This window comes from Pseudophryne corroboree, unplaced genomic scaffold (assembly GCF_028390025.1).
Source record: "Pseudophryne corroboree isolate aPseCor3 unplaced genomic scaffold, aPseCor3.hap2 scaffold_1475, whole genome shotgun sequence".
Classification (NCBI taxonomy): Eukaryota; Metazoa; Chordata; class Amphibia; order Anura; family Myobatrachidae; genus Pseudophryne; species Pseudophryne corroboree.
Genome location: NW_026968105.1, coordinates 15,983 through 36,911, shown reverse-complemented (window position 1 = coordinate 36,911; position 20,929 = coordinate 15,983). Strand labels below are relative to the sequence as shown.

General features: G+C 47.5%; 19 non-coding genes and 4 pseudogenes across 19 annotated transcripts; 14 read left to right on the top strand and 9 right to left on the bottom strand.

The window, feature by feature from the left end:
* Positions 1–49: 49 nt before the first annotated feature.
* Positions 50–213, bottom strand: LOC134998094 (U1 spliceosomal RNA). Its single transcript, XR_010200418.1, has one exon. It is a non-coding gene; the product is annotated as a U1 spliceosomal RNA (small nuclear RNA).
* A 692-nt stretch (positions 214–905) lies between these two features.
* LOC134998138 (U1 spliceosomal RNA) lies at positions 906–1,047 on the bottom strand (annotated as a pseudogene).
* Positions 1,048–1,199: 152 nt separating this feature from the next.
* LOC134998104 (U1 spliceosomal RNA) lies at positions 1,200–1,363 on the bottom strand. Its single transcript, XR_010200428.1, has one exon. It is a non-coding gene; the product is annotated as a U1 spliceosomal RNA (small nuclear RNA).
* Positions 1,364–2,054: 691 nt separating this feature from the next.
* Positions 2,055–2,196, bottom strand: LOC134998127 (U1 spliceosomal RNA; annotated as a pseudogene).
* A 152-nt stretch (positions 2,197–2,348) lies between these two features.
* LOC134998092 (U1 spliceosomal RNA) lies at positions 2,349–2,512 on the bottom strand. Its single transcript, XR_010200415.1, has one exon. It is a non-coding gene; the product is annotated as a U1 spliceosomal RNA (small nuclear RNA).
* Positions 2,513–3,816: 1,304 nt separating this feature from the next.
* On the top strand, positions 3,817–3,890 carry TRNAN-AUU (transfer RNA asparagine (anticodon AUU)). The gene has a single exon. It is a non-coding gene; the product is annotated as a tRNA-Asn (tRNA).
* A 5,363-nt stretch (positions 3,891–9,253) lies between these two features.
* LOC134998087 (U5 spliceosomal RNA) lies at positions 9,254–9,369 on the bottom strand. Its single transcript, XR_010200411.1, has one exon. It is a non-coding gene; the product is annotated as a U5 spliceosomal RNA (small nuclear RNA).
* A 274-nt stretch (positions 9,370–9,643) lies between these two features.
* LOC134998085 (U5 spliceosomal RNA) lies at positions 9,644–9,759 on the bottom strand. The gene has a single exon (XR_010200409.1). It is a non-coding gene; the product is annotated as a U5 spliceosomal RNA (small nuclear RNA).
* Positions 9,760–10,045: 286 nt separating this feature from the next.
* On the bottom strand, positions 10,046–10,161 carry LOC134998082 (U5 spliceosomal RNA). The gene has a single exon (XR_010200406.1). It is a non-coding gene; the product is annotated as a U5 spliceosomal RNA (small nuclear RNA).
* A 270-nt stretch (positions 10,162–10,431) lies between these two features.
* Positions 10,432–10,547, bottom strand: LOC134998084 (U5 spliceosomal RNA). The gene has a single exon (XR_010200408.1). It is a non-coding gene; the product is annotated as a U5 spliceosomal RNA (small nuclear RNA).
* A 144-nt stretch (positions 10,548–10,691) lies between these two features.
* Positions 10,692–10,854, top strand: LOC134998131 (U1 spliceosomal RNA). The gene has a single exon (XR_010200450.1). It is a non-coding gene; the product is annotated as a U1 spliceosomal RNA (small nuclear RNA).
* A 671-nt stretch (positions 10,855–11,525) lies between these two features.
* LOC134998102 (U1 spliceosomal RNA) lies at positions 11,526–11,689 on the top strand. The gene has a single exon (XR_010200425.1). It is a non-coding gene; the product is annotated as a U1 spliceosomal RNA (small nuclear RNA).
* Positions 11,690–11,841: 152 nt separating this feature from the next.
* LOC134998137 (U1 spliceosomal RNA) lies at positions 11,842–12,004 on the top strand. The gene has a single exon (XR_010200454.1). It is a non-coding gene; the product is annotated as a U1 spliceosomal RNA (small nuclear RNA).
* A 671-nt stretch (positions 12,005–12,675) lies between these two features.
* Positions 12,676–12,839, top strand: LOC134998114 (U1 spliceosomal RNA). Its single transcript, XR_010200437.1, has one exon. It is a non-coding gene; the product is annotated as a U1 spliceosomal RNA (small nuclear RNA).
* A 152-nt stretch (positions 12,840–12,991) lies between these two features.
* On the top strand, positions 12,992–13,154 carry LOC134998132 (U1 spliceosomal RNA). The gene has a single exon (XR_010200451.1). It is a non-coding gene; the product is annotated as a U1 spliceosomal RNA (small nuclear RNA).
* Positions 13,155–13,769: 615 nt separating this feature from the next.
* LOC134998093 (U1 spliceosomal RNA) lies at positions 13,770–13,933 on the top strand. Its single transcript, XR_010200417.1, has one exon. It is a non-coding gene; the product is annotated as a U1 spliceosomal RNA (small nuclear RNA).
* Positions 13,934–14,085: 152 nt separating this feature from the next.
* Positions 14,086–14,227, top strand: LOC134998139 (U1 spliceosomal RNA; annotated as a pseudogene).
* Positions 14,228–14,922: 695 nt separating this feature from the next.
* LOC134998096 (U1 spliceosomal RNA) lies at positions 14,923–15,086 on the top strand. Its single transcript, XR_010200420.1, has one exon. It is a non-coding gene; the product is annotated as a U1 spliceosomal RNA (small nuclear RNA).
* Positions 15,087–15,238: 152 nt separating this feature from the next.
* Positions 15,239–15,401, top strand: LOC134998140 (U1 spliceosomal RNA). The gene has a single exon (XR_010200455.1). It is a non-coding gene; the product is annotated as a U1 spliceosomal RNA (small nuclear RNA).
* A 670-nt stretch (positions 15,402–16,071) lies between these two features.
* Positions 16,072–16,235, top strand: LOC134998076 (U1 spliceosomal RNA). The gene has a single exon (XR_010200404.1). It is a non-coding gene; the product is annotated as a U1 spliceosomal RNA (small nuclear RNA).
* A 3,239-nt stretch (positions 16,236–19,474) lies between these two features.
* LOC134998135 (U1 spliceosomal RNA) lies at positions 19,475–19,638 on the top strand. The gene has a single exon (XR_010200453.1). It is a non-coding gene; the product is annotated as a U1 spliceosomal RNA (small nuclear RNA).
* A 152-nt stretch (positions 19,639–19,790) lies between these two features.
* LOC134998136 (U1 spliceosomal RNA) lies at positions 19,791–19,926 on the top strand (annotated as a pseudogene).
* Positions 19,927–20,624: 698 nt separating this feature from the next.
* LOC134998100 (U1 spliceosomal RNA) lies at positions 20,625–20,788 on the top strand. Its single transcript, XR_010200423.1, has one exon. It is a non-coding gene; the product is annotated as a U1 spliceosomal RNA (small nuclear RNA).
* Positions 20,789–20,929: the final 141 nt, after the last annotated feature.

Here is a 20,929-nt window from a genome sequence, read left to right as displayed (position 1 = left end):
GCTAGAGGAAGATCTGAGACAAAGAAATCTGACTTTTACCAGAGCTGACCAGAGGAAAGCACAAACACAGTCCCCCACTACCACAAATAATGCAGTTGAGTTTCCCACATTTGGGGAAATCACAGGGGTCAGCATACCCAGAATGCAATGATTGAACCTAACCCTGGGAGAACAATCTTCATGACCATGGTATCTCCTATGCAAAATAAGTATGATTTGGGATAGGGCTGGGGAGGGCCGCTGCTCAGGCACATCTCTGTCAAGTAAAAGAGATTCAACTGAGGCAGCACAAGGGAACTCTCATCTGGGGACAACAACTGCAGGGAGAACACATATTTTCAGATGAACATGGGAGGGCAGAAGGCTGCCTAAAACTGACGCACCCCCAAACAACAAACCAAATGCAACTACTAGTGCAAGCATTCCTGGGGGAAGGCCTGCAGCAGATGGATTTGCATATGGTGATGTCATCCAAGCAGTGGGTCAAAGTTGGCTTCAACCCTCGTCTGCATATGAAAAGAAAAAAGGGGTGTGCAGGGCATGGCGGCCTTTTGCGGCGCTTGGATGACCCCTAGTTCGCATTAAACACCTCCACCCTCCTTCGGTGTGGGGCTCATGTTGGCTATGCCCCAGCCCCTGAAGCATTCAAGCTGATTTCTTGCAGCAGCTGGGCACTGTAACAGCTCCAGAGCTGCTCTGTAAAGCAAGTAAAAGGGTGTGGGCCCTGCAGCACTACCTGTAGTTTGCATTGTGCGTTGGAAGGCACAAAGTAAGCAGACGGGAGAAGTCAGGATAGTGCACAAGGGTATAGAAGGGAGGGGCTCAAGAAAAAAGAAGTGGAAACAGACAGCAAACTAGGCTGGAGAGAGACCTGAGACAAAGAGATCTGAATTATATGAGAGCCGACCAGGGGAAACACAAATTATGCAGTCAAGTTTCCAACATTTGGGGAAATCGCAGGGGCAGCACACCCAGAGTGCAATGGGTGAGCCTTGCCCTGGGAGAAGCATCTTCATGATCATAATATCTCACCTGGCAGGTAAGTAGGAGTTGGGCTAGAGCTCGGGAGGGTCGCTGCTCGGGCACCCCCCTGTCAAGTGAAGGAGATCCAACTGAGGCAGCACAAGGGAACTCTCGAAAGAAGAACAAGGCTAGAGGAAGATCTGAGACAAAGAAATCTGACTTTTACCAGAGCTGACCAGAGGAAAGCACAAACACAGTCCCCCACTACCACAAATAATGCAGTTGAGTTTCCCACATTTGGGGAAATCACAGGGGTCAGCATACCCAGAATGCAATGAATGAACCTAACTCTGGGAGAACAATCTTCATGACCATGGTATCTCCTATGCAAAATAAGTATGATTTGGGATAGGGCTGGGGAGGGCCGCTGCTCAGGCACATCTCTGTCAAGTAAAGGAGATTCAACTGAGGCAGCACAAGGGAACTCTCATCTGGGGACAACAACTGCAGGGAGAACACATATTTTCAGATGAACATGGGAGGGCAGAAGGCTGCCTAATACTGAAGCACCCCCAAACAACAAACCAAATGCAACAACTAGTGCAAGCATTCCTGGGGGAAGGCCTGCAGCAGATGGATTTGAATATGGTGATGTCATCCAAGCAGTGGGTCAAAGTTGGCTTCAACCCTCGTCTGCATATGAAAAGAATAAAGGGGTGTGCAGGGCATGGCGGCCTTTTGCGGCGCTTGGATGACCCCTAGTTCGCATTAAACACCTCCACCCTCCTTCGGTGTGGGGCTCATGTTGGCTATGCCCCAGCCCCTGGAGCATTCAAGCTGATTTCTTGCAGCAGCTGGGCACTGTAACAGCTCCAGAGCTGCTCTGTAAAGCAAGTAAAAGGGTGTGGGCCCTGCATCACTACCTGTAGTTTGCATTGTGCGTTGGAAGGCACAAAGTAAGCAGACGGGAGAAGTCAGGATAGTGCACAAGGGTATAGAAGGGAGGGGCTCAAGAAAAAGTAGTGGAAACAGACAGCAAACTAGGCTGGAGAGCGACCTGAGACAAAGAGATCTGAATTATATGAGAGCCGACCAGGGGAAACACAAATTATGCAGTCAAGTTTCCCACATTTGGGGAAATCGCAGGGGCAGCACACCCAGAGTGCAATGGGTGAGCCTTGCCCTGGGAGAAGCATCTTCATGATCATAGTATCTCACCTGGCAGGTAAGTAGGAGTTGGGCTAGAGCTGGGGAGGGTCGCTGCTCGGGCACCCCCCTGTCAAGTGAAGGAGATCCAACTGAGGCAGCACAAGGGAACTCTCGAAAGAAGAACAAGGCTAGAGGAAGATCTGAGACAAAGAAATCTGACTTTTACCAGAGCTGACCAGAGGAAAGCACAAACACAGTCCCCCACTACCACAAATAATGCAGTTGAGTTTCCCACATTTGGGGAAATCACAGGGGTCAGCATACCCAGAATGCAATGAATGAACCTAACCCTGGGAGAACAATCTTCATGACCATGGTATCTCCTATGCAAAATAAGTATGATTTGGGATAGGGCTGGGGAGGGCCGCTGCTCAGGCACATCTCTGTCAAGTAAAGGAGATTCAACTGAGGCAGCACAAGGGAACTCTCATCTGGGGACAACAACTGCAGGGAGAACACATATTTTCAGATGAACATGAGAGGGCAGAAGGCTGCCTAATACTGAAGCACCCCCAAACAACAAACCAAATGCAACAACTAGTGCAAGCATTCCTGGGGGAAGGCCTGCCGCAGATGGATTTGCATATGGTGATGTCATCCAAGCAGTGGGTCAAAGTTGGTTCAAACACCTTTGCAAAGTTCTATAAGTTTGATACCCTGGCTGAGGAGGACCTCCTGTTTGCTCAATCGGTGCTGCAGAGTCATCCGCACTCTCCTGCCCGTTTGGGAGCTTTGGTATAATCCCCATGGTCCTTACGGAGTCCCCAGCATCCTCTAGGACGTAAGAGAAAATAAGATTTTAAACCTACCGGTAAATCTTTTTCTCGTAGTCCGTAGAGGATGCTGGGTGCCCGTCCCAAGTGCGGTCTACTTCTGCAAGACTTGTATATAGTTATTGCTTACATAAGGGTTATATGTTAGTTTTCATCGGTCTTGGACTGATGCTATGTTGTTTTCATACTGTTAACTGGGTAGTATATCACAAGTTATACGGTGTGATTGGTGTGGCTGGTATGAATCTTGACCTTGGATTAACAAAAATCCTTTCCTCGTACTGTCCGTCTCCTCTGGGCACAGTTTCTCTAACTGAGGTATGGAGGAGGGGCATAGAGGGAGGAGCCAGTGCACACCCAGATCTAAAGTCTTTCTTAAAGTGCCCATGTCTGCTGCGGAGCCCGTCTATCCCCCATGGTCCTTACGGAGTCCCCATCATCCTCTACGGACTACGAGAAAAAAAAATTACCGGTAGGTTTAAAATGTTATTTTTTTCTCTGCAACCCACTGCTAAATTGTGCTTCCTAGCTGTTTTTTATAAAATCACTTAATTAAATCTAACTCTGATTACGTCAGAGAAGGCCAGGTACCCTACACCATAAGAGGGGGTTTGAAATTTTGACTTGTCTACTTAAAGATCACCAAAATCTGATGACAAGGTCAATTACATCCCTGGGTGGGATTGAACCACCAACCTTTTGGTTAATAGCCCATGTAAGTGCAAGAAATCCTGAAGCACTCACTCATCATGGGAAAGTACCAATGTGTATCTTACAAAAATTCTCCAGATTATTGACTTTTTAAAGTTTTTCTAGGAAACGTTCTAGATGAATGATTATTAGCCTTTGTCAGTATTGACTTTTGCAAGGTGTCTCTGTGGCGCAATCGGTTAGCATGTTTGGCTATTAACCAAAAGGTTGGTGGTTCAATCCCACCCAGGGATGTAATTGACCTTGTAATCAGATTTTGGTGATCTTTAAGTAGACAAGTCAAAATTTCAAAAACCCCCCTTATGGTGTAGGGTACCTGGCCTTCTCTGATGTAATCAGAGTTAGATTTGATTAAGTGATTTTATAAAAAAACAGCTAGGAAGCACAATTTAGCAGTGGGTTGCAGAGAAAAAAAAATATGCTGGCAGAAAAGTCCAATTGAGTGATTAAACAGCTCTTCATTTTCTGATTTTATGTTTATGCTAACAAATTTGCTCTCTGAAAAGTGTCCACAAAGCCAAGTCTCTGATTAACACCTTTGTAGGAATGGTTTTTCACCTATTACTGAAATAAACTTGCTTCATTGGAAAGGCATCAAAGATGCATCCTCATTTCAATGTCTACTGAAATAATACAGGTTGACACCAGGAAACGTCACTGCATCCTTGCTGCTTCCTCATGGGGAAGTCTGTTTAATGTGAAAACAAGGTGATATCTAATCAGCACACAGGTAAGGAATTAAGAAAATCTTTCTTTATGGGTGAAGATGTTTCTCACAAATTGTTGTCCCAATGCATCATTGAAATTCAAGATGGAAGATGATTTTCATATATCACTTGTACATTTTGCATTGCTCTTCTGGTGACAATGTAGTTTGTTTTTGTCAATTACCATTTCAGTAATAGGGTAAAGAAAATTAAGTGGATTTTTTAAAGAAAACAATGCTGTCAATATACTATTAAAACAAATTAAAATGATAAAAGTTATTGTACTTTAAGTAAAAATAAAAGAGCCAAAATATCAATCCCAGTTTTTGATTACTTTAATTATAAAAAAAAAAATGCACATAGCAGAGGATAGTTTCGATCAATCAACCTCTGGGTTATGGGCCCAGCATGCTTCCATTGCACTACTCTGCTGCTCATGGAAGTGTAAGAGATCCTGAAGACTAAATTGATTAAAGGCCTAAAAGTACTGGACTATAAGGAAAGACTTACTAGGCTGAATATTTATACACTAGAAAAGAGGTGCCTAAGAGGAGATATTATTAATATCTTCAAATATGTAAAGATACATAACAAAGAGTTATCAGAGGAATTATTTATTAAAAGAACACGTGGTCACTCGCTGCGACTGGAGGAAAGTTCAGAACGCAATGGAGGAAAGGTTTCTTCACTGTTAGGGCAATCAGGATGTGGAATTCCCTGCCAGGGAAGGTGGTAATGGCGGACTCTGTAATTGGATTTAAAAAAGGAATGGATACATTTCTGAATGAAAAAGCTATCCAAGGTTATAATACTTAAAATATCAACATGGTTAATCCGGGGTTAACATGAGTTATAGTAGCTAACTAGTCATAAAACATTATTCAGCAAGTATGTAGAATCATCACAACTTAAAACAGGTTGAACACGATGGGCAATTTGCCTCTATTCAACCTCAAAAACTATGTTACTATATTACTATGTTATTGTAGTATACAGAACACCACAATGCAATGAGCAGTGATAGTGAGCACTGATGAGGATACTAGAACTGACACTGAGCAGCAAGATGCAGCACTGGACTATTAGTAATGTACTGTAGTATGCTGAGCACCACAATGCAGCACAAGACAATGAGCAGTGATACTGAGCACTGATGAGGATACTACTGAGAACTGACACTGAGCAGGAGAGACACACTACTAGTATTACTGAGCAGCAATAAGTAACCACTGATACTGAGCACTGATATTGAGATTTCCACTGAGAGAACATAGCCACGTCCTCTCCGCTCTCTCTTCAATGCACGAGTAAAAATGGCAGCAACGCGCAGCTCTTTATATGGAATCCGAATCTCGCGAGAATCCGACAGCGGGATGATGACATTTTCCCTTGTTCAGGTTTTCCGAGTCAGGCGGGAACAACCGAGCCTGCCTCGGACCAGTGTAAACCACGTGGAGTTCGTGGGGAATTCGGTTCTCGGAGAACCGAACCCGCTCCTCTCTACCTTATACCCATCAATTTTTTTATTTTCAATCTAAGCCCCTGCAGTTTTCTGTAAGCATCTGCTTCGCTATGATGATCAACAAGTCACAAGGGCAAACACTCAGGGTTTGAGGCGTAGATCTTAGGACCAGCTGCTACAAGCATGGCAGAGGTGTCACTATCACTGGTGACACCCAGAGAGGTGGCGAGGGAGATTGTAATGCAGTGCGCGCAGATAAGCAGCGCAATGGTAAAAAGGAGGCATGGTTTCATAGGTAGGGGCGTGGCCAGGTGGCCTGAATCTACATTTTGTTGCTCCGGGTGTCCCGGGGGTTGGGGGCTGCACCCGGGGACTAGTGTGTGAGCGGTGCTGGCTCCTGCACAGTGACAGGGCATGGCCACCCAGCATGACGCCTCCCTTCTTGACCATGCTGTAATTGCAGTCGCACTGCAGTTCAGCGTGATCATAAAAAATGGTGTAGGCTCCTGCTGGTGCAGACTGTATGTGCGCGCAGGAAGCCGCCACCATTTTTGTGATCACAGCGGCTGAATGTGATGTCATACAGCCGCTGTGACCACGCCCCCTGTGTCTCCTCCGTTGCAGACCCCATTTTGAAGCCTTGCCCCCGCACCGCTCCATCCCTGACTTGGAAATGGAGTGTTGCTGACCCACCTCTCCCCCCCTTCCCCGCCCCGATTGACAGGCAGAGGCGATCACATTCTCTGCGGGGTGCCGCAGAAAATGCAGGCACATGCGTATGCTCTTAGCAATTTTTGCAGTTGGATCGCTTATTGTGATTGCAATCCAACCTGAATCAGGCCCTATTACCTATCACAATGCGCTGCGGGCAGTACAAAATTGGGTTAATATAGGAGAAAAAACCCCAGACCTGTGCTCCTTAACTGTACCTGGTGGCTAGTGGAGCGGCTGCCCAGTAATCAGTGTCCACCGCAGTGCGCACACGGCCCACCCCCTACGGCCTCGCTCCCCTTCATCAGCGGCCTCGTGATCCGGAAGGGTGGTGTGTGTGTGACTGACCTTAGGATGAAACCGGAGCCTCCGCTGCAGTGACCCAGCAACCAGGGCACGGGAGTATACAGCGCCGCTGGGAGTGATGAAGCTGCAGTAAAGATGTCTATTAGACCTAGCCTGCTGCAGCCCTTGTAGATTCTCATAAAACAAGTTCTTCTTTTCTTGTCAAAATTAATAGCTAAGAATAGGCTGCCTGAGGCAGGCCCCTGTTAATTGGCCTGCTACTGAAGGCACCAACTACAAACTGAGCTCCCTGTTCATGGAAGCGGGGTTATAGAGGAGAATGCACTGAGCTTCTTGGGAACAGTCAAAAGCTTTGAGCCGGTTGGTGCCTCAGATCAAGATCCTACTCTACACCCCAATGTGAATCCTTGTGGAGTCCAGTGTACCCCACAGAAGAAATTAATGTGTCACACCCATTGGCAGCAACCTTAGAATAGCTGCTGACGGGCACAATTGAGAAAGGAAGGGGGGGGGGGGACATTTGAATCCTGCACATAGATGCAATTCAAATATGTAATTTGTACCTTCCTATTTTAAAATATAATGGATGAACCTCACCCTGTGAGAACAATCTTCATGATCAAGAGATCTAATATGTAAAATAAGTATGAGTTGGGATAGGGCTGGGGAGGGTGGCAGCTCGGGCAGCCCCTCCCCCGTCAAGTTAAGGAGATTCAACTGAGGAAGCACAAGGGAACTCTCGTCTGGGGACAACAACTGCAGGGAGACCACATCTTTTCAGATGAACATGGGAGGGCGGAAGGCTGCCTAATACTGAAGCACCATCAAATATCAAACCATATCCAACAACTAGTACAAGCATTCCTGGGGGAAGGTCTGCAGCAGACGATTTGCATACGGTGATGTCATCCAAGCAGTGGGCCAAAGTTGGCTGGAACCCTCATCTGCATATAAAAAGAGAAAAGGGGCATGCAGGGCATGGCGGCCTTTTGCAGTGCTTGGATGACCCCTAGTTCGCATTAAACACCCCCACCCTCCTTTGGTGTGGGGCTCATGTTGGCCATGCCCCATCCCCTGAAGCATTCATGCTGATTTCTTGCAGCAGCTGGGCACTGTAACAGCTCCAGAGCTGCTCTGTAAGGCAAGTAAAAGGGTGTGGGCCCTGCAGCACCACCTGTAGTTCGCATTGTGCGTTGGAAGGCACAAAGTAAGCAGACGGGAGGAGAAGTCAGGATAGTACACAAGGGCATCCTTTTCTCTTAGTCCGTAGAGGATGCTGGGGTCACATTAAGAACCATGGGGTATAGACGGGATCCGCAAGAGACATGGGCACTTTAAGACTTTCAAAGGGTGTGAACTGGCTCCTCCCTCTATGCCCCTCCTCCAGACTCCAGTTATAGGAACTGTGCCCAGGGAGACGGACATTTCGAGGAAAGGATTTATTGTTAAACTAAGGTGAGCATCTTACCAGCTCACACCTTAAGCATGCCGCAGAACGTGGCATTCAACAGAACACAAGCCAACGGCATGAACAATTGCAGCAAAAAGCTGACCAGAACCGTAACACAACATGTGTATAACCACAAGTAATAACTGCAGACACAGTATGGACTGGGACGGGTGCCCAGCATCCTCTACGTACTAAGAGCAAAGGATTTACCGGTAGGTATTAAAATCCTATTTTCTCATACGACCCAGAGGATGCTGGGGTCACATTAAGAACCATGGGGTTATACCAAAGCTCTTGAACGGGTGGGAGAGTGCGTACGACTCTGCAGCACCGAATGACCCAACTTGAGGTTATCATCAGCCAAGGTATCAAACTTGTAAAACTTAGCAAAAGTGTTTACTAAATAGCTGCTCGGCAAAGTTGCAATGCCGAGACTCCCCGACCAGCTGCCCAGGATGAACCCACCTTTCTAGTAGAATGGGTCTTCACCTAATTCAGTAACGGCAATCCTGCCGTGGAATGAGCATGCTGAATCTTACCACAGATCCAGCGCATAATGGTCTGCATGGAAGCAGGACACCCAATCATGTTGGGAGCATACAGGACAAACAGAGCCTCTGTTTTCCTAGTCTGAACCGTTCTGGTGACATAAATTTTCAAAGTTCTGACCACAGCCAGAGACTTTGACTCAACGAAGGTGTCAGTGGCCAAAGGCACCATGTGGAAAGATGAACCACCTTCGGCAGAAATTGTTGACGTGTCCTCAATTCTGCTCTATCTTCTTGTGATACTGCATGGTTTGTACTGTTTTCCATGTGCTCCCAGATCTTTCAAGCAAGTAGCATGGTCAAGAAAGTTCTGTTTGAAAAGAAACAAACATTTACTGTCATTGTTATGCAAATAAACTTACATTAAAGCTAACAAGAAAGCACACTCGTTCTGTCTTTAAACTGATAAAAGAAACCCCAATAATATGGGGCATGCAAAAATTGAGATAAAACTCAGTTTTGCTCCTCTCCACGGAAATCTTTAATAAAAGGCGAAATATTTGTTAGTTCTGAAGAGAAACCAGAGCATGACCAAGATTCCACCTGTCGCCTGAGTGCCATGCCAGCAGTTCTCATTCAGCTCAAAGTGAGCACCAAATTTGAATGAAAGAAAGCAGATTTCTCACCAGGCTTCCCCTTGCTATAAACATGGTTTGTACTCTTTTCCATGTGCTCCCAGATCTTTCAAGCAATTAGTATAGTCAAGAAAGTTCTGTTTGAAAAGAAACAAACATTTACTGTCATTTCTACGCAAATGAGCTTACATTAAAGCACACTCGTTCTATCTTTAAACTGATAAAAGAAACCCCAATAAGACGGGGCATGCAAAAATTTAGATAAAACTCAGTTTTGCTCCTCTCCACGGAAATCTTTAGTAAAAGGCGAAAGATTTGTTCGTTCTGAAGAGAAACCAGAGCATGACCAAGATTCCACCTGTCGCCTGAGTGCCATGCCAGCAGTCCTCATTCAGCTCAAAGTGAGCACCCAATTTGAAAGAAAGAAAGCAGATTTCTCACCAGGCTTCCCCTTGCTATAAGCATGGTTTGTACTCTTTTCCATGTGCTCCCAGATCTTTCAAGCAATTAGTATGGTCAAGAAAGTTCTGCTTGAAAAGAAACAGACATTTATTGTCATTGTTATGCAAATAAACTTACATTAAAGCTAACAAGAAAGCACACTCGTTCTGTCTTTAATCCGATAAAAGAAACCCCAATAATATGGGGCATGCAAAAATTGAGATAAAACTCAGTTTTGCTCCTCTCCACGGAAATCTTTAGTAAAAGGCGAAAGATTTGTTCGTTCTGAAGAGAAACCAGAGCATGACCAAGATTCCACCTGTCGCCTGAGTGCCGTGCCAGCAGTCCTCATTCAGATCAAAGTGAGCGCCCAATTTGAAAGAAAGCAGATTTCTCACCTGTCTTCTCCTTGCTATAAGCATGGTTTGTACTGTATTCCATGTGCTCCCAGATCTTTCAAGCAAGTAGCATGGTCAAGAAAGTTCTGTTTGAAAAGAAACAAACATTTACTGTCATTTCTATGCAAATGAGCTTACATTAAAGCACACTCATTCTATCTTTAAACCGATAAAAGAAACCCCAAAAAGATGGGGCATGCAAAAATTGAGATAAAACTCGGTTTTGCTCCTCTCCACGGAAATCTTTAGTAAAAGGCGAAAGATTTGTTCGTTCTGAAGAGAAACCAGAGCATGACCAAGATTTTTATCTGAAAATATGTGTTCTCCCTGCAGTTGTTGTCCCCAGATGAGAGTTCCCTTGTGCTGCCTCAGTTGAATCTCCTTTACTTGACAGGGGGATGCTCGAGCAGCGACCCTCCCCAGCTCTAGCCCAACTCCTACTTACCTGCCAGGTGAGATACTATGATCATGAAGGTGCTTCTCCCAGGGCAAGGCTCACCCATTGCACTCTGGGTGTGCTGCTTCTGCGATTTCCCCAAATGTGGGAAACTTGACTGCATAATTTGTGTTTCCCCTGGTCGGCTCTCGTATAATTCAGATCTCTTTGTCTCAGGTCTCTCTCCAGCCTAGTTTGCTGTCTGTTTCTACTTCTCTTTTCTTGAGCCGCTCCCTTCTATGCCCTTGCGCACTATCCTGACTTCTCCCGTCTGCTTACTTCGTGCCTTCCAACGCACAATGCAAACTACAGGTAGTGCTGCAGGACCCACACCATTTTACTTGCCTTACAGAGCGTCTCTGGAGCAGTTACAGTGCCCAGCTGCTGCAAGAAATCAGCTTGAATGCTTCAGGGGCTGGGGAATAGCCAACATGAGCCCCACACCGAAGGAGGGTGGAGGTGTGTAATGCGAACTAGGGGTCATCCAAGCGCCGCAAAAGGCCGCCATGCCCTGCACGCCCCTTGTCTCTTTTCATATGCAGACGAGGGTTGAAGCCAACTTTGACCCACTGTTTGGATGACATCACCATATGCAAATCCATCTGCTGCAGGCCTTCCCCCAGGAATGCTTGCACTAGTTGTTGCATTTGGTTTGTTGTTTGGGGGTGCTTCAGTATTAGGCAGCCTTCTGCCCTCCCATGTTCATCTGAAAATATGTGTTCTCCCTGCAGTTGTTGTCCCCAGATGAGAGTTCCCTTGTGCTGCCTCAGTTGTATCTCCTTTACTTGACAGAGATGTGCCTGAGCAGCGGCCCTCCCCAGCCCTATCCCAAATCATACTTATTTTGCATAGGAGAGACCATGGTCTTGAAGATTGTTCTCCCAGGGTAAGGTTCATTCATTGCATTCTGGGTATGCTGACCCCTGTGATTTCCCCAAATGTGGGAAACTCAACTGCATTATTTGTGGTAGTGGGGGACTGTGTTTGTGCTTTCCTCTGGTCAGCTCTTTTAAAAGTCAGATTTCTTTGTTTCAGTTCTTCCTCTAGCCTTGTTCTTCTTTCGAGAGTTCCCTTGTGCTGCCTCAGTTGGTTCTCCTTCACTTGACAGGGGGGTGCCCGAGCAGCGACCCTCCCCAGCTCTAGCCCAACTTCTACTTACCTGCCAGGTGAGATACTATAATCATGAAGGTGCTTCTCCCAGGGCAAGGCTCACCCATTGCACTCTGGATGTGCTGCCCCTGCGATTTCCCCAAATGTGGGAAACTTGACTGCATAATTTGTGTTTCCCCTGGTCGGCTCTCGTATAATTCAGATCTCTTTGTCTCAGGTCTCTCTCCAGCCTAGTTTGCTGTCTGTTTCCACTTCTCTTTTCTTAAGCCGCTCCATTCTATGGCCTTGCGCACTATCCTTACTTCTCCCGTCTGCTTACTTTGTGCCTTCCAATGCACAATGCAAACTACAGGTAGTGCTGCAGGGCCCACACCCTTTTACTTGCCGTACAGAGCAGCTCTGGAGCTGTTACAGTGCCCAGCTACTGCAAGAAATCAGCTTGAATGCTTCAGGGGCTGGGGCATAGCCAACATGAGCCCCACACCAAAGGAGGGTGGAGGTGTTTAATGCGAACTAGGGGTCATCCAAGCGCCGCAAAAGGCCGCCATGCCCTGCACGCCCCTTTTCTCTTTTCATATGCAGACGAGGGTTGAAGCCAACTTTGACCCACTGCTTGGATGACATCACCATATGCAAATCCATCTGCTGCAGGCCTTCCCCCAGGAATGCTTGCACTAGTTGTTGCATTTGGTTTGTTGTTTGGGGGTGCTTCAGTATTAGGCAGCCTTCTGCCCTCCCATGTTCATCTGAAAATATGTGTTCTCCCTGCAGTTGTTGTCCCCAGATGAGAGTTCCCTTATGCTGCCTCAGTTGAATCTCCTTTACTTGACAGAGATGTGCCTGAGCAGCGGCCCTCCCCAGCCCTATCCCAAATCATACTTATTTTGCATAGGAGATACCATGGTCATGAAGATTATTCTCCCAGTGTGAGGTTCATTCATTGCATTCTGGGTATGCTGACCCCTGTGATTTCCCCAAATGTGTGAAACTCGACAGCATTATTTGTGGTAGTGGGGGACTGTGTTTGTGTTTTCCTCTGGTCAGCTCAGGTAAAAGTCAGATTTCTTTGTCTCAGATCTTCCTCTAGCCTTGTTCTTCTTTCGAGAATTCCCTTGTGCTGCCTCAGTTGGATCTCCTTCACTTGACAGGGGGGTACCCGAGCAGCGACCCTCCCCAGCTCTAGCCCAACTCCTACTTACCTGCCAGGTGAGATACTATGATCACGTAGGTGCTTCTCCCAGGGCAAGGCTCACCCATTGCACTCTGGGTGTGCTGCTCCTGCGATTTCCCCAAATGTGGGAAACTTGACTGCATAATTTGTGTTTCCCCTGGTCGGCTCTCGTATAATTCAGATCTCTTTGTCTCAGGTCTCTCTCCAGCCTAGTTTGCTGTCTGTTTCCACTTCTCTATTCTTAAGTGCCTTCCAATGCACAATGCAAACTACAGGTAGTGCTGCAGGGCCCACACCCTTTTACTTGCCGTACAGAGCAGCTCTGGAGCTGTTACAGTGCCCAGCTGCTGCAAGAAATCAGCTTGAATGCTTCAGGGGCTGGGGCATAGCCAACATGAGCCCCACACCGAAGGAGGGTGGGGGTGTTTAATGCGAACTAAGGGTCATCCAAGCGCCGCAAAAGGCCGCCATGCCCTGCATACCCTTTTTCTCTTTTCATATGCAGATGAGGGTTCCAGCCAACTTTGGCCCACTGCTTGGATGACATCACCGTATGCAAATCCGTCTTCTGCAGAACTTCCCCCAGGAATGCTTGTACTAGTTGTTGCATTTGGTTTGTTGTTTGGGGGTGCTTCAGTATTAGGCAGCCTTCTGCCCTCCCATGTTCATCTGAAAATATGTGTTCTCCCTGCAGTTGTTGTCCCCAGATGGGAGTTCCCTTGTGCTGCCTCAGTTGAATCTCCTTTACTTGACAGAGATGTGCCTGAGCAGCGGCCCTCCCCAGCCCTATCCCAAATCATACTTATTTTGCATAGGAGATACCATGGTCATGAAGATTGTTCTCCGAGGGTGAGGTTCATTCATTGCATTTTGGGTATGCTGACCCCTGTGATTTCCCCAAATGTGGGAAACTCGACTGCATTATTTGTGGTAGTGGGGGACTGTGTTTGTGCTTTCCTCTGGTCAGCTCTGGTAAAAGTCAGATTTCTTTGTCTCAGATTTTCCTCTAGCCTTGTTCTTCTTTCGAGAGTTCCCTTGTGCTGCCTCAGTTGGATCTCCTTCACTTGACAGGGGGGTGCCCGAGCAGCGACCCTCCCCAGCTCTAGCCCAACTCCTACTTACCTGCCAGGTGAGATACTATGATCATGTAGGTGCTTCTCCCAGGGCAAGGCTCACCCAATGCACTCTGGGTGTGCTGCCCCTGCGATTTCCCCAAATGTGGGAAACTTGACTGCATAATTTGTGTTTCCCCTGGTCGGCTCTCATATAATTCAGATCTCTTTGTCTCAGGTCTCTCTCCAGCCTAGTTTGCTGTCTGTTTCCACTTCTTTTTTCTTAAGCCCCTCCCTTCTATACCCTTGTGGACTATCCTGACATCTCCTCCTGTCTGCTTACTTTGTGCCTTCCAATGCACAATGCAAACTACAGGTAGTGCTGCAGGGCCCACACCCTTTTACTTGCCTTACAGAGCAGCTCTGGAGCTGTTACAGTGCCCAGCTGCTGCAAGAAATCAGCTTGAATGCTTCAGGGGCTGGGGCATAGCCAACATGAGCCCCACACCGACGGAGGGTGGAGGTGTTTAATGCAAACTAAGGGTCATCCAAGCACCGCAAAAGGCCGCCATGCCCTGCATACCCCTTTTCTCTTTTCATATGCAGATGAGGGTTCCAGCCAACTTTGGCCCACTGCTTGGATGACATCACCGTATGCAAATCCGTCTTCTGCAGACCTTTTCCCAGGAATGCTTGTACTAGTTGTTGCATTTGGTTTGTTGTTTGGGGGTGCTTCAGTATTAGGCAGCCTTCTGCTCTCCCATTTTCATCTGAAAATATGTGTTCTCCCTGCAGTTGTTGTCCCCAGATGAGAGTTCCCTTGTGCTGCCTCAGTTGAATCTCCTTTACTTGACAGAGATGTGCCTGAGCAGCGGCCCTCCCCAGCCCTATCCCAAATCATACTTATTTTGCATAGGAGATACCATTATCATGAAGATTGTTCTCCCAGGGTGAGGTTCATTCATTGCATTCTGGGTATGCTGACCCCTGTGATTTCCCCAAATGTGGGAAACTCGACTGCATTATTTGTTGTAGTGGGGGACTGTGTTTGTGCTTTCCTCTGGTCAGCTCTGGTAAAAGTCAGATTTCTATGTCTCAGATCTTCATCTAGCCTTGTTCTTTTTTCGAGAGTTTCCTTGTGCTGCCTCAGTTGGATCTCCTTCACTTGACAGGGGGGTGCCCGTACAGCGACCCTCTCCAGCTCTAGCCCAACTCTTACTTACCTGCCAGGTGAGATACTATGATCAGGAAGGTGCTTCTCCCAGGGCAAGGCTCACCCAATGCACTCTGGGTGTGCTGCTCCTACGATTTCCCCAAATGTGGGACACTTGATTACATAATTTGTGTTTCCTCTGGTCTTCTCTCGTATAATTCAGATCTCTTTGTCTCAGGTCTCTCTCCAGCCTAGTTTGCTGTCTGTTTCCACTTCTCTTTTCTTGAGCCGCTCCCTTCTATGCCCTTGTGCACTATCCTGACTTCCCCGTCTGCTTACTTTGTGCCTTCCAACGCACAATGCAAACTACAGGTAGTGCTGCAGGGCCCACACCCTTTTACTTGCTTTACAGAGCAGCTCTGGAGCTGTTACAGTGCCCAGCTGCTGCAAGAAATCAGCTTGAATGCTTCAGGGGCTGGGGCATAGCCAACATGAGCCCCACACCGAAGGAGGGTGGAGGTGTTTAATGCGAACTAGGGGTCATCCAAGCGCCGCAAAAGGCCGCCATGCCCTGCACACCCCTTTTTTATTTTCATATGCAGACGAGGGTTGAAGCCAACTTTGACCCACTGCTTGGATGACATCACCATATGCAAATCCGTCTGCTGCAGGCCTTCCCCCAGGAATGCTTGCACTAGTAGTTGCATTTGGTTTGTTGTTTGGGGGTGCTTCAGTATTAGGCAGCCTTCTGCCCTCCCATGTTCATCTGAAAATATGTGTTCTCCCTGCAGTTGTTGTCCCCAGATGAGAGTTCCCTTGTGCTGCCTCAGTTGAATCTCCTTTACTTGACAGAGATGTGCCTGAGCAGCGGCCCTCCCCAGCCCTATCCCAAATCATACTTATTTTGCATAGGAGATACCATGGTCATGAAGATTGTTCTCCCAGGGTGAGGTTCATTCATTGCACTCTGGGTATGCTGACCCCTGTGATTTCCCCAAATGTGGGAAACTCGACTGCATTATTTGTGGTAGTGGGGGACTGTGTTTGTGCTTTCCTCTGGTCAGCTCTGGTAAAAGTCAGATTTCTTTGTCTCCGATCTTCCTCTAGCCTTGTTCTTCTTTCGAGAGTTCCCTTGTGCTGCCTCAGTTGGATCTCCTTCACTTGACAGGGGGTGCCCGAGCAGCAATCCTCCACAGCTCTAGCCCAACTCCTACTTACCTGCCAGGTGAGATACTATGATCTTCACTGTTAGGGCAATCAGGATGTGGAATTCCCTGCCAGGGAAGGTGGTAATGGCGGACTCTGTAATTGGATTTAAAAAAGGAATGGATACATTTCTGAATGAAAAAGCTATCCAAGGTTATAATACTTAAAATATCAACATGGTTAATCCGGGGGTAACATGAGTTATAGTAGCTAACTAGTCATAAAACATTATTCAGCAAGTATGTAGAATCATCACAACTTAAAACAGGTTGAACACGATGGGCAATTTGCCTCTATTCAACCTCAAAAACTATGTTACCATATGTTACTATATTACTATGTTACTGTAGTATACAGAACACCACAATGTAATGAGCAGTGATAGTGAGCACTGATGAGGATACTAGAACTGACACTGAGCAGCAAGATGCAGCACTGGACTATTAGTAATGTACTGTAGTATGCTGAGCACCACAATGCAGCACAAGACAATGAGCAGTGATACTGAGCACTGATGAGGATACTACTGAGAACTGACACTGAGCAGGAGAGACACACTACTAGTATTACTGAGCAGCAATAAGTAACCACTGATACTGAGCACTGATATTGAGATTTCCACTGAGAGAACATAGCCACGTCCTCTCCGCTCTCTCTTCAATGCACGAGTAAAAATGGCGGCAACGCGCAGCTCTTTATATGGAATCCGAATCTCGCGAGAATCCGACAGCGGGATGATGACATTTTCCCTTGTTCAGGTTTTCCGAGTCAGGCGGGAACAACCGAGCCTGCCTCGGACCAGTGTAAACCACGTGGAGTTCGTCGGGAATTCGGTTCTCGGAGAACCGAACCCGCTCCTCTATATATACTATATTACTATGTTACTGTAGTATACAGAACACCACAATGCAATGAGCAGTGATAGTGAGCACTGATGAGGATACTAGAACTGACACTGAGCAGCAAGATGCAGCACTGGACTATTAGTAATGTACTGTAGTATGCTGAGCACCACAATGCAGCACAAGACAATGAGCAGTGATACTGAGCACTGATGAGGATACTACTGAGAACTGACACTGAGCAGGAGAGACACACTACTAGTATTACTGAGCAGCAATAAGTAACCACTGATACTGAGCACTGATATTGAGATTTCCACTGAGAGAACATAGCCACGTCCTCTCCGCTCTCTCTTCAATGCACGAGTAAAAATGGCAGCAACGCGCAGCTCTTTATATGGAATCCGAATCTCACGAGAATCTGACAGCGGGATGATGACATTTTCCCTTGTTCAGGTTTTCCGAGTCAGGCGGGAACAACCGAGCCTGCCTCGGACCAGTGTAAACCACGTGGAGTTCATGGGGAATTCGGTTCTCGGAGAACCGAACCCGCTCCTCTCTACCTTATACCCATCAATTTTTTTTATTTTCAATCTAAGCCCCTGCAGTTTTCTGTAAGCATCTGCTTCGCTATGATGATCAACAAGTCACAAGGGCAAACACTCAGGGCTTGAGGCGTAGATCTTAGGACCAGCTGCTACAAGCATGGCAGAGGTGTCACTATCACTGGTGACACCCAGAGAGGTGGCGAGGGAGATTGTAATGCAGTGCGCGCAGATAAACAGCGCAATGGTAAAAAGGAGGCATGGTTTCATAGGTAGGGGCGTGGCCTGGTGGCCTGAATCTACATTTTGTTGCTCCGGGTGTCCCGGGGGTTGGGGGCTGCACCCGGGGACTAGTGTGTGAGCGGTGCTGGCTCCTGCACAGTGACAGGGCATGGCCACCCAGCATGACGCCTCCCTTCTTGACCATGCTGTAATTGCAGTCGCACTGCAGTTCAGCGTGATCATAAAAAATGGTGTAGGCTCCTGCTGGTGCAGACTGTAGAGAAAAGCTGCTGTGACCACGCCCCCTGTGTCTCCTCCATTGCAGACCCCATTTTGAAGCCTTGCCCCCGGACTAAGAGAAAAGAATGCCCTTGCGCACTATCCTGACTTCTCCTCCCGTCTGCTTAATTTGTGCCTTCCAACGCACAATGCGAACAACAGGTGGTGCTGCAGGGCCCACACCCTTTTACTTGCCTTACAGAACAGCTCTGGAGCTGTTACAGTGCCCAGCTGCTGCAAGAAATCAGCTTGAATGCATCAGGGGATGGGGCATAACCAACATGAGCCCCACACCAAAGGAGGGTGGGGGTGTTTAATGCGAACTAGGGGTCATCCAAGCACTGCAAAAGGCCGCCATGCCCTGCATGCCCCTTTTCTCTTTTCATATGCAGATGAGGGTTCCAGTCAACTTTGGCCCACTGCTTGGATAACATCACCGTATGCAAATCCGTCTGCTGCAGACCATCCCCCAGGAGTGCTTGTACTAGTTGTTGCATATGGGCCCTCATTCCGAGTCGTTCGCTCTGTAAATTTCATCGCATCGCAGTGAAATTCTGCTTAGTACGCATGCGCAATATTCGCACTGCGACTGCGCCAAGTAATTTTACAATGAAGAAAGTATTTTTACTCACGGCTTTTTCTTCGCTCCGGCGATCGTAATGTGATTGACAGGAAATGGGTGTTACTGGGCGGAAACAGGCCGTTTTATGGGCGTGTGGGAAAAAATGCTACAGTTTCCGGAAAAAACGCAGGAGTGGCCGGAGAAACGGGGGAGTGTCTGGGCGAACTCTGGGAGTGTTTGTGACGTCAAACCAGGAACGACAAGCACTGAACTGATCGCAGATGCCGAGTAAGTCTGAAGCTACTCTGAAACTGCTAAGTAGTTTGTAATCGCAATATTGCGAATACATCGGTCGCAATTTTAAGAAGCTAAGATTCACTCCCAGTAGGCGGCGGCTTAGCGTGTGTAACTCTGCTAAAATCGCCTTGCGAGCGATCAACTCGGAATGAGGGCCATGGTTTGATATTTGATGGTGCTTCAGTATTAGGCAGCCTTCCGCCCTCCCATGTTCATCTGAAAAGATGTGGTCTCCCTGCAGTTGTTGTCCCCAGATGAGAGTTCCCTTGTGCTGCCTCAGTTGAATCTCCTTTACTTGACAGAGATGTGCCTGAGCAGCGGCCCTCACCAGCCCTATCCCAAATCATACTTATTTTGCATAGGAGATACCATGGTCATGAAGATTGTTCTCCCAGGGTGAGGTTCATTCATTGCATTCTGGGTATGCTGACCCCTGTGATTTTCCCAAATGTGGGAAACTCGACTGCATTATTTGTGGTAGTGGGGGACTGTGTTTGTGCTTTCCTCTGGTCAGCTCTGGTAAAAGTCAGATTTCTTTGTCTCAGATCTTCCTCTAGCCTTGTTCTTCTTTCGAGAGTTCCCTTGTGCTGCTTCAGTTGGATCTCCTTCACTTCACAGGGGGGAACCCGAGCAGCGACCCTCCCCAGCTCTAGCCCAACTCCTACTTACCTGCCAGGTGAGATACTATGATCATGAAGGTGCTTCTCCCAGGGCAAGGCTCAACCATTGCACTCTGGGTGTGCTGCTCCTGCGATTTCCCCAAATGTGGGAAACTTGACTGCATAATTTGTGTTTCCCCTCGTCGGCACTCGTATAATTCAGATCTCTTTGTCTCAGGTCTCTCTCCAGCCTAGTTTGCTGTCTGTTTCCACTTCTCTTTTCTTGAGCCGCTCCCTTCTATGCCCTTGCGCACTATCCTGACTTCTCCCGTCTGCTTACTTTGTGCCTTCCAACGCACAATGCGAACTACAGGTAGTGCTGCAGGGCCCACACCCTTTTACTTGCCTTACAGAGTAGCTCTGGAGCAGTTACAGTGCCCAGCTGCTGCAAGAAATCAGCTTGAATGCTTCAGGGGCTGGGGCATAGCCAACATGAGCCCCACACCGAAGGAGGGAAGAGGTGTGTAATGCAAACTAGGGGTCATCCAAGCGCTGCAAAAGGCCGCCATGCCCTGCACGCCCCTTTTCTCTTTTCATATGCAGACGAGGGTTGAAGCCAACTTTGACCCACTGCTTGGATGACATCACCATATGCAAATCCATCTGCTGCAGGCCTTCCCCCAGGAATGCTTGCACTAGTTGTTGCATTTGGTTTGTTGTTTGGGGGTGCTTCAGTATTAGGCAGCCTTCTGCCCTCACATGTTCATCTGAAAATATGTGTTCTCCCTGCAGTTGTTGTCCCCAGATGAGAGTTCCCTTGTGCTGCCTCAGTTGAATCTCCTTTACTTGACAGAGATGTGCCTGAGCAGCGGCCCTCCCCAGCCCTATCCCAAATCATACTTATTTTGCATAGGCGATACCATGGTCATGAAGATTGTTCTCCCAGGGTGAGGTTCATTCATTGCATTCTGGGTATGCTGACCCCTGTGATTTCCCCAAATGTGGGAAACTCGACTGCATTATTTGTGGTAGTGGGGGACTGTGTTTGTGCTTTCCTCTGGCCAGCTCTGGAAAAAGTCAGATTTCTTTGTCTCAGATATTCCTCTAGCCTTGTTCTTCTTTCGAGAGTTCCCTTGTGCTGCCTCAGTTGGATCTCTTTCACTTGACAGGGGGGTGCCCGAACAGCGACCCTCCCCAGCTC